This window comes from Hyaena hyaena, unplaced genomic scaffold (genome assembly GCF_003009895.1).
Source record: "Hyaena hyaena isolate Hyena2069 unplaced genomic scaffold, ASM300989v1 scaffold_631, whole genome shotgun sequence".
Taxonomy (NCBI): domain Eukaryota; kingdom Metazoa; phylum Chordata; class Mammalia; order Carnivora; family Hyaenidae; genus Hyaena; species Hyaena hyaena.
Window position 1 is genome coordinate 164569 of NW_024081264.1, and position 17117 is coordinate 181685.

A 17117-nucleotide genomic window follows, 5' to 3' on the forward strand; every position below is an offset into this window, starting at 1 on the left:
TGGGCTGTTTGGGGGTATAAGGAACAGAAACTCCAACCTGGCCTGGCTTCAATGGTAAGGAAAAAGATTTCTTTGTGTAGTAGAAAGTCCAGAAGCAGAAGTGTCTGGGCTCTGACTTTATTTCTCTGTGATTCTCTTGGCTCTGCCCCTGCCATTGTCCTCAGATGGCTAGTTGTTTGAAGGGTCACATGGAAAGGGAGAAGCTGCATCTTTCATGTTTGCTCAGTAGTGAGGAAAACTTTCTGAGAAGCTCCCGAAAGACTTCCTTGTCGCTGGCAAAGTTTGGGTCACTGCCCTCTCCTTAAATTAGTCCACGACTGGCAGGCAGAACAGGATTGCTATAGTTCTTGATTAACCACTTGGGGATGGACTGGCTGTTGGGAATCACGTCCATGATAGAAGGCTTGAGGCCATTATGATAACATTCCAGCCTCCTCAAGGGGAAGGAGCCTCGGATGGCCGGCAAGTCCCCACTTCAACATTTGCTGGCAGTAAGGACTTAGACAAATTACCAACTTCTGTGAGCTTCTGTTTTCTCTTACAGGATCACTGTGGGAGTTGAAAACACTTTACATAAACTTTAAGGAGCTATACAAATGCTAATTGTCATTTAGTAATAATGAGGATGATAATAAGAATAACAGCTTCATTTACTGAGCACGTACATGTTCCAGATACTTGCCGCAGGCTTTAATGCATTTTCTTTATTACTCACTAAACACAGATTGAGCAACCGTCATACTCAAGACATCCTCCTAAGTGCTTTATTTCTGATCTGTTGAGATCTGGAACAGAAAGGCGAGGGACAGAGAAGGCGGGGCGGCGCTTAGTTTCATGTGCGGATTTCAGTTTTTGGCCTGTGTGACTGAAAAGTGGCAGCTGGCTTGTGGCGCCTCTGACAATCGCTCTATTATCTGCCACTGGTGGTCTTCGGCTAACTAGTCCAGGGCTCACTGCACCGGGGATTTGCCGCACACAGGTGTGCACGTGCGTGATGCTTTTCTTTTATAAGTGTTTGCATGTTTATGCTTTTGAAATCGAGGGATTCACAAGTGTTTATTAGGTGCTTCTCTGTGCTGTCTCATCTGAGCCTCATGAAGAGGTCAAGCCTGAATTTTTATTTGTACTGAGGCTTAGCGGTCATGAGATCCATCAGGTAATGAAATCTGTAGGTGGTGGGGCATCAGGTGTTTGATGTTGCAAATTGTCCTGCTGTGAGCATCATTGCGAAGTGAACTTTTTCCATATTTTGGTTTTATGTCTTTCAGATGGTTTCCCCGAAGGAGAATCTAGGTCAGAGGGTTTGAAACTTTTTATACAGATTGCCTGATTGGTTCATGGAAGGTTTTTGAATGGTGAAAATGGCACACTTGTGGGGTTTTTTTTTTTTTAATGTTTATTTATTTTTGAGAGAGAGAGAGCGTGCGCACGTGAGCAAGTGGGGGAGGGGCAGAGAGAGAGGGGGACAGAGGATCCGACTCTGGGGACAGAGCAGCGAGCCTGATGCGGGGCTCAAACTCACAAACCCATGAGATCCTGACCTGAGCCAGAGTCGCCACTCAGGCACCCCGGCACACCTGTCGTGTTACTTGGGGATCATGTGTTTTCTCATTCTACGCCATTTTATATGCCTGGGATCATAAAATATGTCCAGAAAATCTGAAGTGTAGCCTATGTCAGTTCCTCCCCACTAGTTCCTAACATCCCGGGGAGAAACTAAACTTGTCCATCTTGATTCATCCTCTCCTTAGTGTGTGAGTTGCTGCTCTTGAGGTTTCTTGATCTGCATGCAAATAGACTCCCTGCAGGGCTATCTTTGATACACATCTGTTTTTTATTCGTAGTTCTGGCCCTCATGCTGGGAGCTCTGCTATAGTCTTAGACAATATGTGAGCAAACTGATGGGGAAAATGAAGTGAGATATACGGTGGGGCTTTGCTGCTGCAGTATGAATATGGAATATCTGCCTTGGTGTTGTAGTGCAAGTAGACTTTCATTCATATGACTTGACTTCCCATGTGATTCTCTCAACAGTTTCTAAAATACTTCTCTCCCCAACTCTTCCTACCCCACCAGATCTGTTGATGAATGAAGCTACGTAGCCAATGGGAAGTCAGGGGAAGAAACTGCCGCTAGTCTTAAATAGATTTTTAAAAATCATAATTGCAACCATAGCATATACAATCCAAATTGTATTTGTATTTTGTTCTTTGTACATTTCCTCGGCTAGTTATTTTTTTTAATTTTTTACTGTTTTATTTATTTCTGAGAGAGAGAGAGACAGCGTGAGCAGGGGAGGGTCAGAGAGAGAGGGAGACACAGAAACGAAACAGGCTCCAGGCTCTGAGCTGTCAGCACAGAGCCCGACGCGGGGCTCGAACTCACAAGCTGTGAGATCATGACCTGAGCTGAAGTCGGACACTTCACCGACTGAGCCACCCAGGCGCCCCTCCTCAGCTAGTTTTTAACACTAGTGTGTCAAGTGGGATAACAGGAAGAAGCAAAAGAATGGGACCTTGCAGAGGACCATCCACTGAGCACACAGTGTGACCAGGACTGGAGGGGCCCCTGAGAGTGCTGTGGACGCAACTAAGTGGTTTGGGGGAGGGCCCAGGACAACCCTATGAAGCATGCTGTGTAACCTGGTTGGTTACACAGCAAGTTAGTGGGAAAGCCTGGATTTCAAGCCAGGTCTTTCTACATTCAAATGGCACCTTCTTTATTTGCTTTTTTTGTCTTCTTTTTCCAGATTTGAATTTTCAAAATTACCTCTAAAATAATTCAGACTTCACTGAAGGGAAGAAAAGGGCATACTGCTTCCCGCACCTATAGCTCACATCTGAGGTTTATGTTATTTTTTATTGTTTTCTTTTAATTCTAGTACAGTTAACATACAGTGGTATCTTAGTTTTAGGTGTCCAGTATAGTGATTCAACACTTACGTACATCACTTGTGTTCATCATGACAAGAACAATCCTTATTTTCCATCACCTATTTCAAGCATCCCTCCAGCCTCGCCCACCTCACCCCTGACAACCATCAGTCTGTTCTCTGTAGTTAAGAATCTGTTTCTTGTGGTGCCTGAGTGGCTTAGTTGGTTAGGGGTTAAAGAGTCTGACTTCAGGTCACAGGTCATGATCTTATAGTCTGTGGGTTTGAGCCCCACGTCTGTGCTGATTGATGGCTCAGAGCCTGGATCCTCTTCAGATTCCGTGTCTCCTCTCTTGCCCCTACCCCGCTTGTATTTTTTTTTTCTCTCTCTCTCAAAAATAAATAACTAAATAAATATTAAAAAAAAAAAAAAAAAGAGGGCACCGTGCTGGGTCAGTTAGTTCAATGATGACTTCAGCTCAGGTCATGATCTTGCAGTTTGTGAGTTTGAGCCTCGCATCGGGCTGTGTGCTGACAGCTCGGAGCCTGTAGCCTGCTTCAGATTTTGTGTCTCCCTCTCTCTCTGCACCATCCCTGCTCATGCTCTGTCTGCCTGTCTCTCTCAAAAATAGATAAAAATTTAAAAAAAAGAATCTGTTTCTTGGCATGTCTCTTAACCTTGTCCCCCCTTGTTCGTTTGTTTCTTAAATTCTATATGTGAGTGAATCAGGTTTACATTTTATATTTCTAATTTTTTTAAATGTTGTATTTATTTCTGAGAGAGAGAGAGAGAGCGAGAGAGACAGTGTGAGCAGGGGAGGGTCAGAGAGAGAGGGAGATACAGAATCTGAAACAGGCTCCAGGCTCTGAGCTAGCTGTTCGTGTCTAGAACCCACGAACCGTGAGATCATGACCTGAGCCGAAGATGGATGCTTAACCGAGTGAGCCACCCAGGCACCCCTACATTTTATATTTCTAATCTCCCCCTTCCACCAATAGGACTCAAGAAGCTATTTTTGTTTTGTATTTTTAAAAAATGGGTCTTGTGAGCACCTGGGTGGCTCAGTGGGTTGAGTGTCCTACTTCAGCTCAGGTCATAATCTCATGATTTGTGAATTTGAGCCCCATTGGGCTGTCTGCTGTGGGCGCAGAGCCCACTTGGAATCCTCTGTCCCTCTCTATCTCTACCCTCCCCCGCTCACACTCTCTCTCTCAAACATAAATAAACATTTAAAAAATGGCTCTTAAACATTTGAATTTTTCTTGATTTAGGCTTTGGCAAGAACTGTTTGCCTATCATGGATTTAGGGCACTCCTGAAGCTTATTGGAAATATCAGATTGGCCACAAAATTCTTGTTGTAACTTGGACAGAATGTTAACCCCAAAGAAGTGCTAAAATTCAAATGGGAAATTGCAGTGCCGCTTAGTTCCTGTGATTCGCCAAATAATATGAGAGGATTAAAAACTATTGCTCATTTTCTTCCTGTCCAAGTGGAGTTCAGTTTGGAGAACCTTCCAAGAGTGAAGACTAATAGGCACTGAACTGAATTTCCCCTTCCAGCTCGATTCAACCAATTTGCCCAAATTACAAGTTTGAAGGAGTTTATAATCTAGAAGGAAACAAGAGAGGCATTCACCTTGCCAGGAAAAAACGGGGTCCAGAGCAAATAACTCCTGGAAACAAGCTCACGGAGAGAATACACACATTACAAAAGAAATCTTACCGGTTGTTTTACAGTATCTGTTTGCAAGGAAATGGTTGGTCATGGCAGGGGTCGCAAAATCACCCGTCTTTAGGAACTCCAGCGTGAAGTGACTGAGTCTTGATCTAATAGGGAGGGTGTGGGCTGTCACCAAATTGAGAAAAACATTTTTTCACCATCGGACAGATACTCAAGTTCCGTTCTTCGTGCCAGGGATATATCAGCCAACAAGGCCGACAGAAATCCCTGCCCTTCTGGAGTTTACATTCTAATTTGTCACTGCCTTAAAAAACAAATAACTAAGCTCGTCAGAACTGTCTCTCAAGTAGACGTCAGTGAGTCAGACAACTGGTGTATTCCTGTAATAAAACTGCACAGATCCCAGCCTTGATCGCCTGGAGGCCTTTTTCACACAGCTAATGTTTCTGGATAAGTGAGATTGTTGTAATCACAGTAGAAGTCGAGGTGGCTTCTTTTTGGCATTCTGCGTGTTCTATTGCCTTCATTTGCCAGACAGCCATAGTTATAACGTACTGTTGGCTCTACACGGCAGCCCCTGGTCTATTTCGTTCTAGTTTTGCTATTGAATTGAAAGCAGAGCATTGCGAAAAAGGCCATCTGTCCTTGTACGGATTGTACTAATTGGTGATGCCCTACTGCTGTTTACAACCACCCCGGCTCCCTTGGGGCTCCCCTGCGCTGGGAGCTCCCCCCACCCCCAAGCCCACCCACCGGGAGCAGTGTGACTCTGATGAGGTGTCTAGAAAAACAAGCCTGAGATCTTGGACCTTGGAAACCATGTGCCTTTTGTTTGAGCTTCTTGTGGGAAATCGGGGATAAGGAGCATCTGTGACTGCGACTGCTTTTATCTCATTTTTGCAGACGGAACCTCTGCTGGGCCTGCAAAGGGAGGCAAAAACTGATAGTTCGGGAGAGAGAAAACGCTGGCCCCTGGCAAGGAATGGAGTCCTCTCTTCCGTTCAGCCTTCAGTGCCTGGGAGACTGTCCTTAGCAATTTAACGGGTATTAAGGATGCGAATGGTTGTGGCCCGAATTCCTGTCCTAGGATCTTCTTGGCGTGTGCCCCCGGGAGCTCCTGCTTCCCTTGCATGTGGGGGTGCTGTGCTGAGCCCAGCCGCAGTGACTCTGCCACACCGGGGTCTCAGCAGTCCCAACATGGAGCATTTTCCACTGGGGGGACCTGAGAGCCCCGATAGGCCAAGCGTATTCCAGAAGTGGTCTTGGGTTGTTATAGCGAGTCTGTGCCCTCAAGTAATCACATCACCCACTGAAATTGCTGTCAGACCCCTCATGGGCATCTTTACATCTATACAAAGTCCAGTGGGCACTGTCGGGAGCCCAACGTTTGTGTCTCCCCTTCCTGTGTTGAAGCCCCAGCCCTCAATGGGGTGGTGTTAGAGGTGGGGCCTTTGAGGTGTTAAGTTTAAGTGAAGTTGTGAAGGCGGAGCCCCGTGATGGGATTAGTGTCCTTAGAAGAAGAGGAAGAGGGAGGAGGGCTGAGGAGGGGCCGTGTGAGAGCACAGCCAGGAGTCGGCCGGCTGCCAACCTGGAGGAGAGCCCTCACCGGAGCCCCGCCGCGCCGGTGCCCGCTCTCGGACTTCCCGCCTGCAGAACTGTGCTGTTTTGTTATGACACTGAGTGGAGGAGGACAGGCTCAGTGCCTCTTCTTAGAGTCTGACCTGATCTGTCAGTAGGGTGGATAACGCTGTTCCTTTCTTCTTTGACCTCTGACCTCGTGCTCATTTGGATTTATCTTTACCTTTCTCAATATCCTTGCAACCTCCGCTTCTCCTGACCCTTCCTGAAAGATTGAAATTCCTCAGAGTCCTACTATCTCTTCTCTTCCACCTACTGCCAGGACACCTCACTCCTCAAACTGGGGTCTGTGGACCAGCATATAGGCCTCACATGTGAGTTTATCAGAAATTCGAATCTCAGGCTCCGCCTCAGACTTGCTGAATCTGAATCTGCCTTTAACAGGAGACACTCACAGAAGTCTGAAGGGCCTACTCTTTAACGTCTCAGTGAGCAAGGGTGCGCCCCAGCACCAGTGTTCATGGGGACGCCAGACCTCTCCCCTGGGCCCTGGACCGTCCCACAGGGATAGCAAACGTTGCCTATCGAGCGTTTTGCTTCTCTTTTTCCAAATAAGCTCCTCTTCCCTTGGGCAACCAGTAAAATATAGGGGCACTTCAGAAACTTAAAAAAATTTTTTAATGTTTTATTTATTTTTGAGAGAGAGAGAATGTGAGCGGGGGAAGGACAGAGAGAGAGGGAGAGAGACAGCAGATCTGAAGTTGCTATGTGTGGAAAGCAGCAAGCTTGATGCAGGGCTCGAACTCACAAACTGCAAGATCATGACCCGAGCCGATGTCGGACGTTCAACCAACTGAGCCATCCAGGCGCCCCTCTTCAGAAACTTTTACTTTAAGACTTCTGTTTAACCTCATACTCCTGGTTAAATGGTTTCATTGGGGTTAAGAGGGCTAATAGGCAGTATGCTCGGATCTGGCTGGCCCTTTGTTCAGCTGGCCCCTCCTCTGAGTGATCGGTGCAGCTAACAGCATTTACTAAATATTTTGAATATTACCCCTGGTATCATGTTCACTTAGTACCTTGTCTAACTTTTTCCCTCTATAATAAATTTGAAAGTACTCAGTTACTTAACAAATATTTTAAATTACTATTACTCATTATATTTGTTATTGTTAACTATATTAAAGGTACTAGTACTTAATATTTTTAATGGTGAGCAAACAGGAAGTTCTCTGAGCGAAGTGCAAGATTTTCAATTTCCTATGGCAGCCCAAAGGAAGATGCACTGGGAATGTAGTGTGACCTGATATGTCACATGATAGACTCATAGAGCATCTTTTTGGGAGAGAAAAGTCTGAGGCAATGCAGTTGTCCAACAACAGAAGATTGGTGACATCGTTTCTAGTACAGTCACACAGATACTTCGCGGCCATTACAATGATCAGAGTACATTTATTAACATTCATGGTGTCAAACAAAATGGAAAGAACAAAGCACAGATAAAATGATTTCACTTTTGGATTTTTTTTAGAGAGAGAGCAAGAGAGTAAGTGGGGAAGAGGTGCATAGAGGAGGAGAGGGAGAGAGAGAGAGTGAAAGAGGCAGAGAAAGAGAATGAATCTTAAGCAGGCTCCATGCTCTGCACAGGGCCTTACATGGAGCTTGATCCCACAACCCTGGGATCATGACCTGAGCAGAAATCAAGAGTCAGACACTGAACCAACTGAGCCACTCAGGCTCAGTTTTGGATTTTTTTTGGAAGTGTGGTAAAATATATATAATGTATAGTTTACTATTTTAGCCATTCTAAGAGTACAATGGCTAATTAAGTACATTCATATTGTTAAACAACTATCACCACCACCTATGTGCAGAACAGGTTTTTTTTTATTGTTTCAAACTGAAATTCCATACCCGTTAAACAATAACTTCCCATTCTTTGTCTATCCAGCCCCTGGCAACCACCATTCTTTCTGTTTCTATGAATTTGACTATTCTAAGTACCTCACGTAAGCGGAATCATGTATTTGTCCCTTTGTGACTGGCTTATTTCACTTAGCACAATGTCGTCAAGGTTCATCCATGTTGTAACGTGTCAGAACCTCCTTTTTAGGGCTGAATAATATTCCATTATATTCATACACCCCATTTTGTTTATTCCGTTCATCTGGACACTTGAGTTGCTTCTACCTCTTGGCTCTTAGGAATAATGCCTCTGTGAATATGTCTGTACAAATATCTGTTTGAGTCCCTGCTTTCACTTCTTTTGGGTCTATACCCAGCAGTGGAACTGGTCTGGCATATGATAATTCTATTTTTAGTTTTTTGGAGAGCCACCGTACTGTTTTCCAATAGAGGCTGCACCATTTTACATTCCCACCAGCAGTGCACAAGTCTTCCAATTTCTCTGCATCCTTGGCTACCACTTGTTTTTTCTGGTTTTGCTTTTGTTTTTTATAGTAGCCATTGTAGTGGATATGAAGTCTCAGTCTTGCTTTTAAAAAGATGTATTGATATGCATATATAGAAAAACATTTCTCCAAAGGATTTACTCCAAGTAAAAACAGTGTCTATTGGGTGGCAGATGTAGATGATTTTTATTATTGTTCTTTTGCTTTATTCTCTCCTTTTCCTGCATGAAGGATGTATAGTATGTGTAATTAAAAGTGTCTGAAGCTCAGCATCAAGGTATATCCATTCAGATGTTGGCAGTAACTCCTGTTTGCCTCTGGCTGTGCAGCCCTCATGTGGGTCCTCGTACTCGATGGTTTTGGACTCCATGCTGCCCGTCATGTTGCCGCTCTTCACGTTGAGGCCGTCCACCGATCCTCCACTGCCTGGGGCCCGGCTGCTGCTCATTCCTCTGCCCAGTGAAGCAGAACCAGGCTTTCTTGACATTGGATGAGATGAAGGAAACTGTTATAACCAGGTCTCAGCCTATGGCTTTCTGGTGCCTTGCAAAGGCTACCTTCCTTCCCCATTTGGATTTTTATTTTATTTTATTTAAAAAAAAATTTTATTTCTAGAGAGAGAGAGAGAGACAGCGTGAGCAGGGGAGGGTCAGAGAGAGAGGGAGTCACAGACTCTAAAACAGGCTCCAGGCTCTGAGCTGGCAGTCAGCACAGAGCCCCATGCGGGGCTCGAACCCACGAACCGCGAGATCATGACCTAAGCGAAAGTCAGACGCTTAACCGACTAAGCCACCCAGGCGCCCCTCCCCATTTGGATTTTTAGCATGAAGAAATCTCCTTTTTGGGTGTGTCTACTCAGCAAGGTTTTGGCTGGTCATCTTAGCTGATTACAAATGGAAAGGAAAGTTACTTTCTTCCTATTCTGAGTTATATATTCTGTAATTTTCCAATGAATTTCAAGACTCCTTCATCACAAGACTCTGTGTCGGCTTAAAAAGCAGTAAGGATTGCATATGTACCAGTTCAGAAAGAACCGAAAGAAATCCTTTCATGGAGCAGATTACTAACTACCTTTATGAAAATAAGGGCTGTCCAGTTTACAGTAATATAATTTATTCCTTTCCTTTTTTTTTTTTTTTCTTACTGTATTGGATGATATGGAGGCTGAAAGGATCGCTTTTCTGCTTATTTTTTTAGGGATGGAGAGGGAACCAGGGACAGGAGAGGCTTCAGTTAAAGTTCTCTGTACTTGTAATTGGGTGTTTTAATCAGTTACCAGTGACCTTTTGTGGGGACCTTCTTTTGGTTGTTTTGCTTTGAAGGGACGACTCTGGCCACTGAGTTTGAGGGCCCAGATTTTGAAGCAAAGTCCAAGAGACTGTTGGAACAGTCCAAACTTGAGCTGTTAGCACTTGCGCTGATTTTGTGAGATACAAGACAGACAGGAGAGATCTGATAACTGAGCTTGGGGCCTCATAGAGATGGAAGGAGTGGCAGCGGACAAGCCGGGGGGGAGGAGGGGTAGGGAACAAGAGCAGATCCACGCCTTTGTCACGTTACATCTGGATAAGGCATTGCTGATGCTTTTATCTCAGCCATTTCTTCCCTGTGCTCCGATTTCTCACGGACCTCTCAAAAGAGAAGCCATCGATAACTTTGGGTTTGGCTTCCTGCCACCTTCTTCTCTCACTTCCCGCTTCCTTCATGCCTGCCATTCCTTTCCGTCACCATAGCCCCAGCGGGATGCAGGCTTTGGTGGCCCAGGTCCTACGGACGCAACTTCAGAGTCCACTGTAAACACGGTTCCTGCCGGCAGTCTGACTTTGGGCTCATCTCCGGTTGCTCTGGGCACACCCACCCCTGACCCAGCTGGCCCTGTGCTCTTTTTCAGGTCACTGCCTCTGACTCACCTGCTTGTGTCTCTTCTTTCTCCAGGCACATCTAGAATCCATGAGCTCCAGCACCCGCTGCACCCTCCCTCCTCTCTTTCCCTACAGTGTGCAACCACCTCATTCAAAAAGCTTTTTTATATAAAACAAGGCCATGTTTACATATTGAGGCTAACCAAAGGACCTCCCACTTAGATAAGACTTTTTTTACATAAAAAGAGAATCTAACGAGAAAAAAGGTAAGAAGCCAGTTACATGAGAAGCAAGTCATTTTGATATATTTGTCATTTAATAATGTTTGTAATGCCAAGAGAGAGTTGCCTTGTCCTTTTTAAAGCCTGTTGTTGAACGATGTGGGGCTGCTTTTGAGAACATTCACTGGAGAGAGATGAACTGAGTGCTTGTCTGTCATTCACAAGGTACAAAATAGGAACCCCCTGGCCGTGACCACAGATAGTAATTTTGATTGTGGGCAGAACACACGTTTCCTATAAGCTCTGGGCACTGTTGCTTCTCATTTTTTCAATTTTTGCTGAAGAGTTAAGAGAGACAACTGCTGGCTTCTTTGGACAGATGGAGGTCTAAAGGATATAGAGTCGGGGAATTCCTGATCCTTTGCCAGATTAATATTCATAAGTGTCATGTTGGTCTCAATCTGTGGCAACCCATGTGATTTGGCAGCTGGAAACTTCAGTGCACATTCCTTATGGAATGGGTATTGACTTTATCGATGCCCAGCAGACGCATAGCCAAGATGAGTGATGTTTATTTGCTTCTGTAATCAAGTGCTCAAGGCACTTGACACGTTTTTGAGGGCCCTCCAGAGTGTGGCTCTGAAATATTGCAAACCCCTGGGTAGGACGCTGAATTCTCAGGAGCGTTGACCGCCTGCTGGTGAACGCATGCAGGATCCAGTTCTCATCGTACCAGGAATATTTCAGTGGGCATCACTCCTGCCTGAATCCCGGCATCAGATGGAGGTTGTGCGGGCTGTGTACCGCCTCTACTCCTCTTGTAGGCCACTGTGAGTCTGTGAGTAGCCAACCTACATCACTGAAATGGAAAGCAACGTGGTGAGGATCAAATTGTCTTCTATTTATAAGCAAAGAATCTTTCATTTTCAATAAATATTTGTTGGGGGTTTGCTGTATGTTAGGCTTGTTCTAGGTGCTGGGAATCCAGTAGCATTTAACTAAGATAGGTGAGATTCGCTCCGTCATGGGGCTTACAGTTTTGTAGTGAAGACAAACAGGAAACAAATTAATGAATGAGACAACTTCAAATAGTGGTAGCTATATGAAAATGAGAAAGCCTAATTAGTAGAGAGTTACTAGGTATTAGGGTGGGGGACAGGGAATGTCATAAATTATTATGGGGGGGAGGGGCTATCTTAGAGGCATTTGACCTGAGATCTGAATGACGAGAAGGGGCCATCTGTGTGAAGATGCAGCATGAAGAGGCTTTCTAGGCATGAAGGGGTTTTCTAGGCATGAAGGAGCAAATGCAAAGACCATGAGGCAGAAATGAATTTGTCAAGTTCAGAGAACAGAAAGAAGGGATAGGATACTGCTCCTCCATGGCTGAGTGGAAGAGTAGTAGAAGGTGATATTTGAAGATTGAAAAGGGTCAGATCATTCAAGGCATTTTGTTATAAGGATATTAGGTCATATTCTCTGGGCAAGGGAGAAACCATTAGGGAGTTTTAAGCAAGGTCTGATAAATAGTGTTGCCTTCTACCTGACTTTACAGTTGTAGTCGTAGTCTTTCCTTTTTGTATACTGACTTTTTACTATGTAATGTTCCAGATTTTTTTTACATTGATTTATTTTTGAGAGACAGAGAGCAAGCAAGGGAGGGGCAGAGAGAAAAGGAGATGCAGATTCCGAAGCAGGCTCCAGGCTCTGAGATGTCAGCACAGAGCTCGACGCAGGGCTCAAACCCACAAACTTTGAGATCATGACCTGAGCTGAAGTCAGATGCTCAATCTGCTGAGCCACCCAGGTGCCCCCTAGATGTTTTATAAATATATTATGTATATATTTGATAAAAAAGAGATAGATCATGCATAGTTTTACAAGTTAATTCATCCACATATGTATATCTGGAACAACTTTCCTGGTCAGTAATTACATATTACAGCCCGTTGTATATGCATGAGTGATCACAGCCAATGTCATTAACCTCAATCAATTGAACTAGTAAATGCTACTGTCTTTATTTTCTCTGGTTATAAAAGTAATACTTGTTTCTTGTTATTTTTTTTTATTTGTTTGATCTTATATTTTTAAGTAGTACAGAGTTAGATAAAATAAAAATTGTATCTATTCCTAGCTTTATTTTCTGTAGTCTGAGTGCCCACATTTACAATTTGGAGGGAATAAATACATAGTTAACATACATACCTAAAATATGGTTTTGACCTGAATAAGAAAATGTTAGTTTATATATTATTGAAAGGGTGTTTTTTAATTAAGAGAGACCTACTCTGAATGAAATTATTTTGGGTTTTCCTTTTCTTTCTGATGTCTATACCCTTCTAATTCTTTTTTTTTAAATAAAAATTTTAAAAATGTTTATTTTTTATTTATTTTCAGAGAGAGAGACCAGGAGAGGGGCAGAGAGAGAGGGAGATACAGAATCTAAAACAGGTTCTAGGCTTCAAGCTGTCAGCACAGTCTGATTCAGGGCTTGAACTCACAGACTGCAAGATCATGACCTGAGCTGAAGTTGGACAGTTAACTGACTGAGCCACACAGCACCCCCATGCCCTTCTAACTCTTAAATCCGTAATTGCACACAGGACAACAATAGCATGTAGTAGGATGTATGCTACATTAGGAGTTAGGAGATCTGAATTTAGCTCCACTGTGCCTTTAACCAACTGTGCTGCATAGGGAGACTGGGGCTTCTGAGGCCCCAGGGCTCTTTCTCTGCACCATGTGGAATCCTCGCCCCGTGCCTTTGCCACGTGGCCCTGCTGCACCAGTGTGCGGTCCTCCTGAAGCTGAAAACACCTGGCCTTTGAGTTTTCAGAAATTTGATACAAACAATGCAATATACAATAGTTTGATTTAAGAATGATACACATTTCTTATTGGTATAAATAGCACATGTTCCTCTGAATTTCTTTGTTTCTACCTGTACTCTTTAAGAATACGTAAATAAAACCGAAGAAGCCTGATACCCAAGGAGACTGTGTTTGTCAGTGTGGCACATGACCAGATAGATGGATTCTGGGTGGGCACCGCATATGCACACAGTGGTCCCTCACCTTTTACTTGGGGGATACATTTCAAGATCCCCCAGAGGATGCCTGAAACCAAGGGTAGTATCGAATCCTATTTATACTGTTTTTTCCTTAACATACATATCTGTGATAAAGTTTAATTTATGAGTTAGGCAAAGTAAGAGGATTAACAGCAATAATTATAAAATATAGCCATTGTAATAGTATACTGTAATAGAAGTCATATGAATGTGGCCCCTCTTTTTCTCTCTCCCTCAAAATATCATACTGTACTGCAGTCACCTTCTCCTCGTGATGGTAGGAGATGATAAAATGCCTACGTGCTGAGATGAAGCGAGAGGAATGATGTAAGTACTGTCTTCTTAAGGCTTAATTGTTTTGTCTTTCATATTTTAGTTGTATAATACACTTGAAGTTCATGTTTGTGAATAGTGTGAGCGTGAGGGCTGTGGGGTTTTTGGTTAATGTTTTTGTACACTCACGTGTGGGGTATGTTTTTGTAGTGTTTTTCATCATGTATTTTCACTGTTTGGGGGACTATTATGAATGTTGGATCTCCTGAACTAACCCAATAATTTTCTTATTTCTCCTCTCTAAGATTCTATATCTTTGTGTTTTTGTCTACTTTTTGGGTAGACAAAACTTTACCTTCCAATTCTTCTATTAAATTCTAAATTCCTTTTTAAAATTTTTTTAATGTTTATTTTTGAGAGAGAAAGAAAGAGACAGAGCATGAGCTGGGGAGGGACTGAGAGAAGGGGAGACACAGAATCCAAAGCAGGCTCCAAGCTGTCAGCATAGAGTCCTATGTGGGGCTTGGACTCATAAAGTGCAAGATCACGACCTGAGCTGAAGGTTAGAGGGCTGGCTGCTAGCCAAATGGGGCCAGGGTGTTTCACCATTTAGCATGATCTCTAATCCCCTTGTGTTCATGTGGTGCATCACCTCCCCCCTCTATTCTCCTGTAATCTGCTATTCCCAGCACAGTGTGCAGCCTATCCATTGAGTAAAATCTAGTCTTCTTTCAGAGAAGAGAAGGCTATTTGTCTAGGGGGCAAAAACTTTTAAAGACTTTCCATTAATCCTCCTGTTTTAACCCCATCTCATTCTCGCTGCCTTTAGAAATCCTCTGTTCCTTCATGCCTGACACTTTCTGAGATTTTGCAGCTGGTTTACTTTTTATTGTATTCCTCCCCTGTCGGGTTACGTTTCGGTTCTCTGTGTTGCTATGTTATATGCCATCTGTTGGGTCACTTCCAGCTTCCGAGAGGTGGTTCACCTCTTTTACCTGCTGTACACTTTTCTCCTGTTCCCTTTATCTTTGTGGCTTCTTCTTCTTCTTCTTTTTTTTTTAATTTCTTTACTATCCGTGGTGTTTTAGGAGAGAGCACATACAAACATGTGTTTTCAACCTGCTGTATTAAATCAGAAGTTGCATGTACCAGAATGTATCCAACTGATTCCCTGCTAATGTAAACTTATTCCATTGTGTTTGCAGTTATAAATAATGCTGATGTGCCCTTATACAAACATATCTGAACACATGGGGGAATATTCCTCTATGACATTACAAAATGTAGAAGCATTGGGAGTGAAGTTAAGCTTGTTTAAAGTTTTGACAGATCCTACCTAATATGACTCAAAAAATGGAATCAACTAATATTCCTATCAACAGTGTGAGGCAGAACACATGTTTTTATTCATGAACTAGCTATACGTCCTCCTTGATCCTTGAGTGACAGATTTCTCTGTTGGATTGAAAACATTCTGTGTAATAATTTTGGCAGATTTTCATATTAGAGAACTGAAAAATTCAGTACTAAACATTACTGTATTATAGTTCTTCAAGAAGAAAAAAATGATACCATGTGGGTGATTAAATTACCAACAGGAATGGAGCCAGTATCATTACTTCGGTTTTCTTTATTTCTGTTCTATTCTTGTGGCTCATAGTACTTCAGTTTCATAGGCTTCCAGAACTTTCAGCATAAAAGGAACTGGTGATTGATTTGGTAGTAGTCTGCTTTCACAGAATTGCTTTAGTGAGCATCCTTCATCTGTCTGCTTTGTGTTACAAATTCATTCTCCTGGTCCTTCTCCTTCTGACATGGCTGCTGGCCTACCTGATTATGGGAGTGTTTGTGCAAAAAGAGATAAAAATGCACTTAGGCCTGCAGAACACTGGTCGTATAAGTATGTGGGATGGAGAACCAGCTGAGGATTGGGAAGGGCCACAGATGGAGTGTGACCACTTTGGGTTTGCATCAGCCACAGATTACAGCATGATCTTAGGAAATTAGGTAGGCTCTGAACCATATTTATTAAGACAAGAATAACAATGTTACAAAAACTAGTTAGGACTTTTGGGTACAGTGAAAGATATCAAATTCAACATGACTAAAATCAAAACACAAATTCATTTATTTACTTAAACAGAGAACCCCAGGAATAGAATTTATACATTGCCAAATTCAGATGTTTCCACAATTTCAGAAATATGTATTTCTCTACCTCTCGCTCCTTCTCTTTCCGGGGTTGGCTTCATTTTTAGGTGGCTCCATTTTTATCTCAAAGTGGAGATAAAAATGGCTACCAGGGGTGCCTGGGCAGCTCGGTCTTTTGGGCATCTGACTCAGTTTCAGCTCGGGTCATGATCTCATGGTTTTGTGGGTTCTAGTCGCTCATCAGGTTCTGTGCTGACAGTGCAGAGCCTGCTTGAGATTCTCTCTGCTCCTCCCCAGCTTGTGCTCTCTCTGTCTCTTAAAACAAATAAATGAACTTAAACAAAACAAAATAAAACAAAAAATGGCTACCAGCAGCTCTCTATATCCATTCTGGGACTTGGGAAGCCCATGCAAAGAAAGCACTCTTTCCCAGCTGTTTCAGCAAATGTGCCACAGCTGACTCCTAACTGCTCTAGCTTGGCTCCTAAGCGTCTGGATCAATCAGTGCCTCCAACCGGCCAGGCCTCTCCAGGAGCACGTAGGTTCCCAAGGCACGTGAACTAAGAATGGGTAAGACGCCCAAGGAGAGCTGCTACTGCTGCCTCTAGGGAAGGACACGATGCTGGGCAGAAGGAAGACAAGAGCTGACCATTACCCTTCCCCGTTTTTGTCACTGGATGGTCTGAGGCTTAAATACAGTAATATTTTGAATAGAAGCTCCATAGTGCTATATAACCTAGTAAGGCATTCTTTTTGTTCCATTTTATGGATACCCAACTCACATAAATTATTTGTAGTTAATTTTAACAAGTTCTTTTAGGCCTGGAGGGGTTGTCCTCAGGCTTGCTCCTAAACTACTCTTGTCCCAGGCCACAGGAGCTGAAGGTTAGCTTTAAGGGAACATTAATAGCCTTTAGTGGATAGTCCATGTGCATTTATCATCATCTTTATAGAGTCTTGTTTAAAATGCCTTGGTCAGGGGCCCATGGGTGG